Consider the following 6057-nt stretch of genomic DNA (forward strand, 5'->3'; position numbering starts at 1 on the left):
CAATATCCCACAGTCAGCTGTCAGTGGTGTTATAACACAGTGGAAGCGATTAGGAACGACAGCAGCTCAGCCACGAAATGGTTGGCCACGTAAAATGACAGAGCGGGGTCAGCAGATGCTGAGGCTCATAGTGCTCAGAGGTCGCCAACTTTCTGCAGATTCAGTCGCTACAGACCTCCAATCTTCATGTGGCCTTCAGATTAGCTCAAAAACAGTGCATAGAGAGCTTCATGGAATGGGTTTCCATGGCAACTGCATCCAAGCCATACATCACCAAGAGCAATGCAAAGCGTCGGATGCAGCGAAGTAAAGCACGCCGCCACTGGACTCTAGAGCAATGGAGACGCGTTCTCTGGAGTGACCAATCACGCTTATCCATCTGGCAATGTGGCCTGCACAGAGTCCTGACCTCAACCCGATAGAACACCTTTGGGGTGAATTAGAGCGAGAAGGTCTGACTGTGAGCCAGACCTTCTCGTCCAACATCAGTGTCTGAGCTCACAAATGCGCTTCTGGAAGGATGGTCAAAAATTCCCATAAACACTCCTAAAGCTTGTCGAAAGCTCGCCCAAAAGAGTTGAAGCTGTTATAACTACAAAGGGTGGGCCGATGTAATATTAAACCCTACGGATTAACAATGGGATTTCACCTAAATTCATATGTGTGTAAAGGCAGACTAGCGAATACATCTGGCAATATAGTGTATGTGTTAAGTACACACTGATAGCACACATTCTTTCTGTATAAAACCAGATTATGTGTGGGAAAAGATGTATGCATTGTTTCTAGACATGCACATCCATAAAACATTGTTGCCTGGTTTCTAAAAATTGGGAAGACATTAGCAAATCTTTTTTTCTATTTCTAATAACAAATATTAATAAATTACAAACTTTACTTCTTAAAAGAATGTTTATTTTAACACAGCAAACGTCAGTCACAGAGGTTGTAAACATTAACTTGTAAAAATTAAGTAAAAAAATGAATAATTGTGAATATTGATGCAGGTTCAACAATACTGATTCGGCAGGAGAAATGTTAAGGAACTTGCCTGGATCTTAATTTTTCAGGCTTATGTCTGAGTCCATAATGAGTTCAAATTCTCTCCAATATTCCCAAGGATTCCAAGAATGTGAAATACCTGTCCAATACTTTAAAAAAAAACTGGATCAGATATCTGAATTTATTGTTTTATTCCATTATTCTCTCTATGTGGGTTTTTCCAAGTTTTTCATGAATTTTTGTGTGTTTTTTAAGTCCTGAAGGAGTTTTAAATTGTTTTTCACAAGAGTTGCATGGGTAAGGTGTTTCACCAGTGTGTGTTCTTTTATGGACTGTCAAATTTGAACTTAGTCTGAAACTTTTCCCACGTTTCACAAGAATATGGCTTTTTGCCTGTGTGAATAGTTTTATGCTTTTTAAATGCAGATGAGTCTGAGAACCTTTTCCCACAAGTGTTACATAGATAAGGTTTCTCCCTGGTGTGGGTTCTCATGTGGCCATTTTAGTGATAGATGTTACTGAAACCTTTGCCACATATTTTGCCAGAAGGTGTCTCCAGTATTTGGGTAAGCGTATGGTTTCTTAAAGCTGGTAGGTTAGTATATCTTTTCTCACATATCTTACAAGGGTAAGGCCTTTCACCTGTGTGGACTCTCATGTGGCCCTTTAGGTTAATACCATGAATGAAACTTCTCCCACATATTTCACACGAATATGGCTTCTCGCCAGTATGGATTGCAATATGCTTTTTAAATGCTGATGAGTCAGAAAATCTTTTCCCACATGTGATACAAAGGTATGGCTTTTCCCCTGTGTGGATTCTCATGTGAACTTTTAAGTGATAGATATTGCTTATACTTTTCCCACATATTTTACAAGAACATCGCTTTTGAGTTCTCATATGGCACAATAAATCACTACCTCGACTTAAGCTTGAGTGGGTTGCCATATGCCTTGTAAGTACTGATGGGTCAATAAATAGTTTTACACAAAGATGGTTTCTCTGGTGTATGGACAGTATGCTGATTTTTAATTTGTGGCTCATGCGTAAGGGCTTTTCCCCACACATGGTCATTTGCAGACTTTGTACCTGGATCCGCATTACAATGACTCTCTGACATGGAAGAGCTCTCTGCACTGTCGCAGCAGCTTCTTCTTCTATGATGTGACCTTTTGTCAACTCTGCATTTGTAGATAATTCTTCATTCTCATTTCCTTCCTGATCTTGGCTCTGAGCTACAGGGGGGTTGTGAGAGAGAAGCTCGTCACTTTTTGGTTCTAGTTTATTGTGGTTGGTTTGCTCATAAGCTTGAGTCACCATAGAGGCATCAATTTCCTGCTTCAGTACAAACTGCGCTTCCTCTTGACTGATGGAGAGTTCTTCCTGTTCCTCTTTAATTTGTGCTGGTTCTAGGTCCTCCTGATATAGACTGGAGTTCCTTGCAGGGTTACAAATCTGCCGGTCAGTGGCAGTAGCCTCCTCCTCTTGACAGGTATTGTGCCGTAGGATCTCTGGAGGGACAAAGGGGAGAAACAAAAGTATTAGTTTTAACCCTTTGCAAAGATCAAATGTGCAAGTGTATAAAAAAATATACGGTAGAAAAACAAGCAACAATGTGAGTTAAGATCCAAAATTCTTGCTGTAAAAAAAACCCCAAAAGAAACATTAGCAAGATGGTCAGACCAACAGCAGTGGCACACAGAGAGGACACTGTGATTTGCGGATTGGGATGGTCAGGGATCAAATTATTAAAGAATTATCAAACTCGTGTGCCCCTGCCACTTTGAAAGCACATTCAAACTAAACTACTAAGGATTCAACAATCTAAATAAACCCTACTTTCACTGTCATTAATGACAATGATATATCAGGTTGCTCAATATTTCATTGGTGTTTACAGATTTTTTAAGACTTTGAATAAAATTTAAACATCAAGTGAAATATACTCTTTTAAAGAAAAGACATGAATGTTTCTTAGACTGCACATTGAGGTACAATGACAATGAGTACAAAGTTGTCAGAACCATCCCAAACTAAAGCTTTCATGTCAATATCAAACCAAACATCCAGCCTATCCCAGCTGCCACTGGGCGAGGTCACCAGTCCATCGCAGGACCACACAGAGACAAATAACTACCCACGCTCACGCTCACTCCTCGGGTCAATTTAGCCAATTAACCTAACACACGTTTTTAGGTGGTAGGAGGAAGCCGGAGTACCCAGAGTGAACCCATGCATATTCAGGGAGAATATGCACACTCCACACATAAAAAAAAAACAGCTGACATTCCAACCAGTAACCCTCTGCTGTGAGGGTTGCAACCCACACGGCAAACAAAAACTAAACAAAATTAAATTTGTACGATTAATTTTACTGTAATTAAATTGCTAACACTATGAATAGAAGACATTTCATGTTTTGTCTTGTCAACCTCAGTCCATTTGCTAAGAGAGAGGAGCTGAAATCCCAGCAGATTGTATTTTTTGTAGTGAAGTGTTAATGTTAAAGAGCAGCAGTTTATCTATCCTGGTGGCTCCATCAGGTAAATTGATGGGAATGCACAAAATATGAGCAATCTGGCTTGTTTTCCATGTTAGTGTTTCCCTATAAAGAGCTGCTTGAGTGACATGTAGTCTACCTGTGCACAGCAAAAAAAGCAAGAATCAGAATAAAAATGCTTAAAAGATGATGTAGTTGCAGATAGAGACAAGCTGGGCCAGTTTACCCATATGATGCCCATCTTTACACCAAACAATCACTTAAGATAGTCGCAGACAAATATCTGAATATTTTACGCTCCCCTCATCTTCATCTTTTGGATTAAAGTGGTCATAAAACTAAGTCAAAGAGGTCTGAGGATTATTTGCTTCTCATTTTGACTTTACAATAAATATCAACCATGTTTAATAAGATAAAAAAAAGGGCAAACAGGATGATCGTTATGATGAAGTTATGACTTCTTCTATGAAACACTAAATGCTGAGAATGTCTGTTTGTCTGAACCCGTTTTACCTTCCATTGAAATAAGACTTGTTCCAGTGCGTCCTGATTTAATCAGAGAATAAATGCATTTTATTGTGTTGGAAAGAGGCAAAACTAAGCACTTAAAAAGATTAAATGAAACACTTTTGCACAAAATTAGGTTTGCAGCAACATAATTTAAGAACATTTGAGACACAACGCAGAATGTAATCTTTGAGAAACATGGGGAAAAAACAAACAAACACTAAGCTGTGGAGTGACGAGGAGTGTCCAAGCTTGGTTTCCGGAGGTGTAGAGAAGGTTGACAACATTACCTGGTGAACAGCAAGGCAAGTTTATTTGTAGAGCACAATTAGTACGCAAGGCTTCAAAGTGCTTCACAGCTACATAAATTCACAAGATGGCAAATAAAATCAATAAAACATAAAATGAATCATGGGTTAATTAAATTGAAAGTGAAGAGTGCAGATAAAATACTTTCAGTTGTCATATGCACAACTGAATAGAACCGTTTCCAGCCTGGATTTAAACATTGTCAGAGTTGAGGCCTGTCTCACATCTTCTGGAAGAGTAGGAAGGTGGTCACTGCACCGTAGACTGGGGCAGTTGACAAACAGCTGGTAGACTAACCAAAGCTAACAATAGCTATTTGACATATAGAGTGATGTTTGAAACCTAAATTAAAGAGTCTACCAGCACATCTGGATCAGAAGTTGCATGCACTTGACCAAAAAAAACAACAACCCAAAATGGTTTGTTATGATTTATAAAATTAATTATATAATATTGAGATGGCTATTTACTCACCCAAACTACAGTTTGCTTATCGCTCTGGGGTTGGTGTTGAAGATGCCATCATCTACCTGCTTCAGAGAATCCACTATCACCTTCCGAAAGTAGGCAGCACCGTGAGGATCATGTTCTTCGATTTCTGCAGTGCTTTTAAAATAATTCAGCCTGTACTGTTACGCACCAAGCTGCAGAAAATACAGCTGGATGCCTCCACAGCCACCTGGATTATCGACTACGTGACAAACAGGCCACAGTTTGAGAGACCAAAGTGTTGTGTGTCTGAGAAGGTGGTCAGCAGCACAGGAGCACCACAGGGAACTACTTCCACTGTTCTCTCCACTCTGTTCGTCTGACATCTCCAGAATCACTCTGATCAGTCTGCAGTTGTTGGGTGTATCAGTGATGGACAAGAGGCTGAGTTTGGGGAACTGGACGAGATTACTTTGTGACATGGTGTGGCAACAATCATCTCGTCTTAATCATAAACAAAACAAGAGAGATGATTGTGGATTTTAGGAGGACCAGCAATAAGGCAAACACGGTCTCCATCCTGAGAGTAGAGGTGGAGGACTAGAGATACCTGGCGGTTAAACAACTGACTGAACTGGAAATACAGCACTGATCACCAGCTTATGTCCTTCAAATGTCTGCACCACGATGATGCAACTTATTGCTGTTGGGTGGAAACCTTGTATCTCCAAAATCTTTTAATTTTTTTTCATTATTCAAAAAAACTTCTTAGTACTTCACTGGATCCTCATACTATCAGCAAAATCTTGCATCTCTACCCCGTCTCCACCTTGAAACCATCTAGCTAACTTAACTAGTATTATTCTTAATAGTGTTACATTTACTTAACATCATTAGATGTTTACCGCCACAAGTAGGAAGCAGTATTGAGCCGTATTCAACTACAGTCAAAGACACAGCAGCAGTGTTATACTCTGCTGTTGGTTCATTGAATAAGTATTATACAAGTAGCTTTTTCTTTGGACAAGAAACACTCATTTTTAATAGATAATATTACGAACCCTGAGAGATGTAGAAGAAGAATGGAGTGTAGGTTTGGCGTCTACCCGTGCTGTCATACAGCCTTCACTTTCTGATAATAACAATTCATCAGTTTTTACAAGATCTTGTCACTAAATCAGTTTTGGAAAGTATGGAAACGGATGGAAGATTTATTTCCATAATTCCAGGTTTGGAGTTTTTTTTTTTTTTTTTTACAGATTATTGCCATTAAACTTGAGTGTTGAGTGTTTTTAACAGAATATAAACA

The 6057-nt window shown here is 39.3% G+C and overlaps 1 pseudogene; it reads right to left on the reverse strand.

Annotated features, from left to right (window-relative positions):
* Nucleotides 1–1121: 1121 nt before the first annotated feature.
* LOC142398676 (uncharacterized) lies at nucleotides 1122–5230 on the reverse strand (annotated as a pseudogene).
* Nucleotides 5231–6057: the final 827 nt, after the last annotated feature.

The sequence above is a fragment of the Odontesthes bonariensis genome, chromosome 14 (genome assembly GCF_027942865.1).
Source record: "Odontesthes bonariensis isolate fOdoBon6 chromosome 14, fOdoBon6.hap1, whole genome shotgun sequence".
NCBI classification, from domain to species: Eukaryota; Metazoa; Chordata; class Actinopteri; order Atheriniformes; family Atherinopsidae; genus Odontesthes; species Odontesthes bonariensis.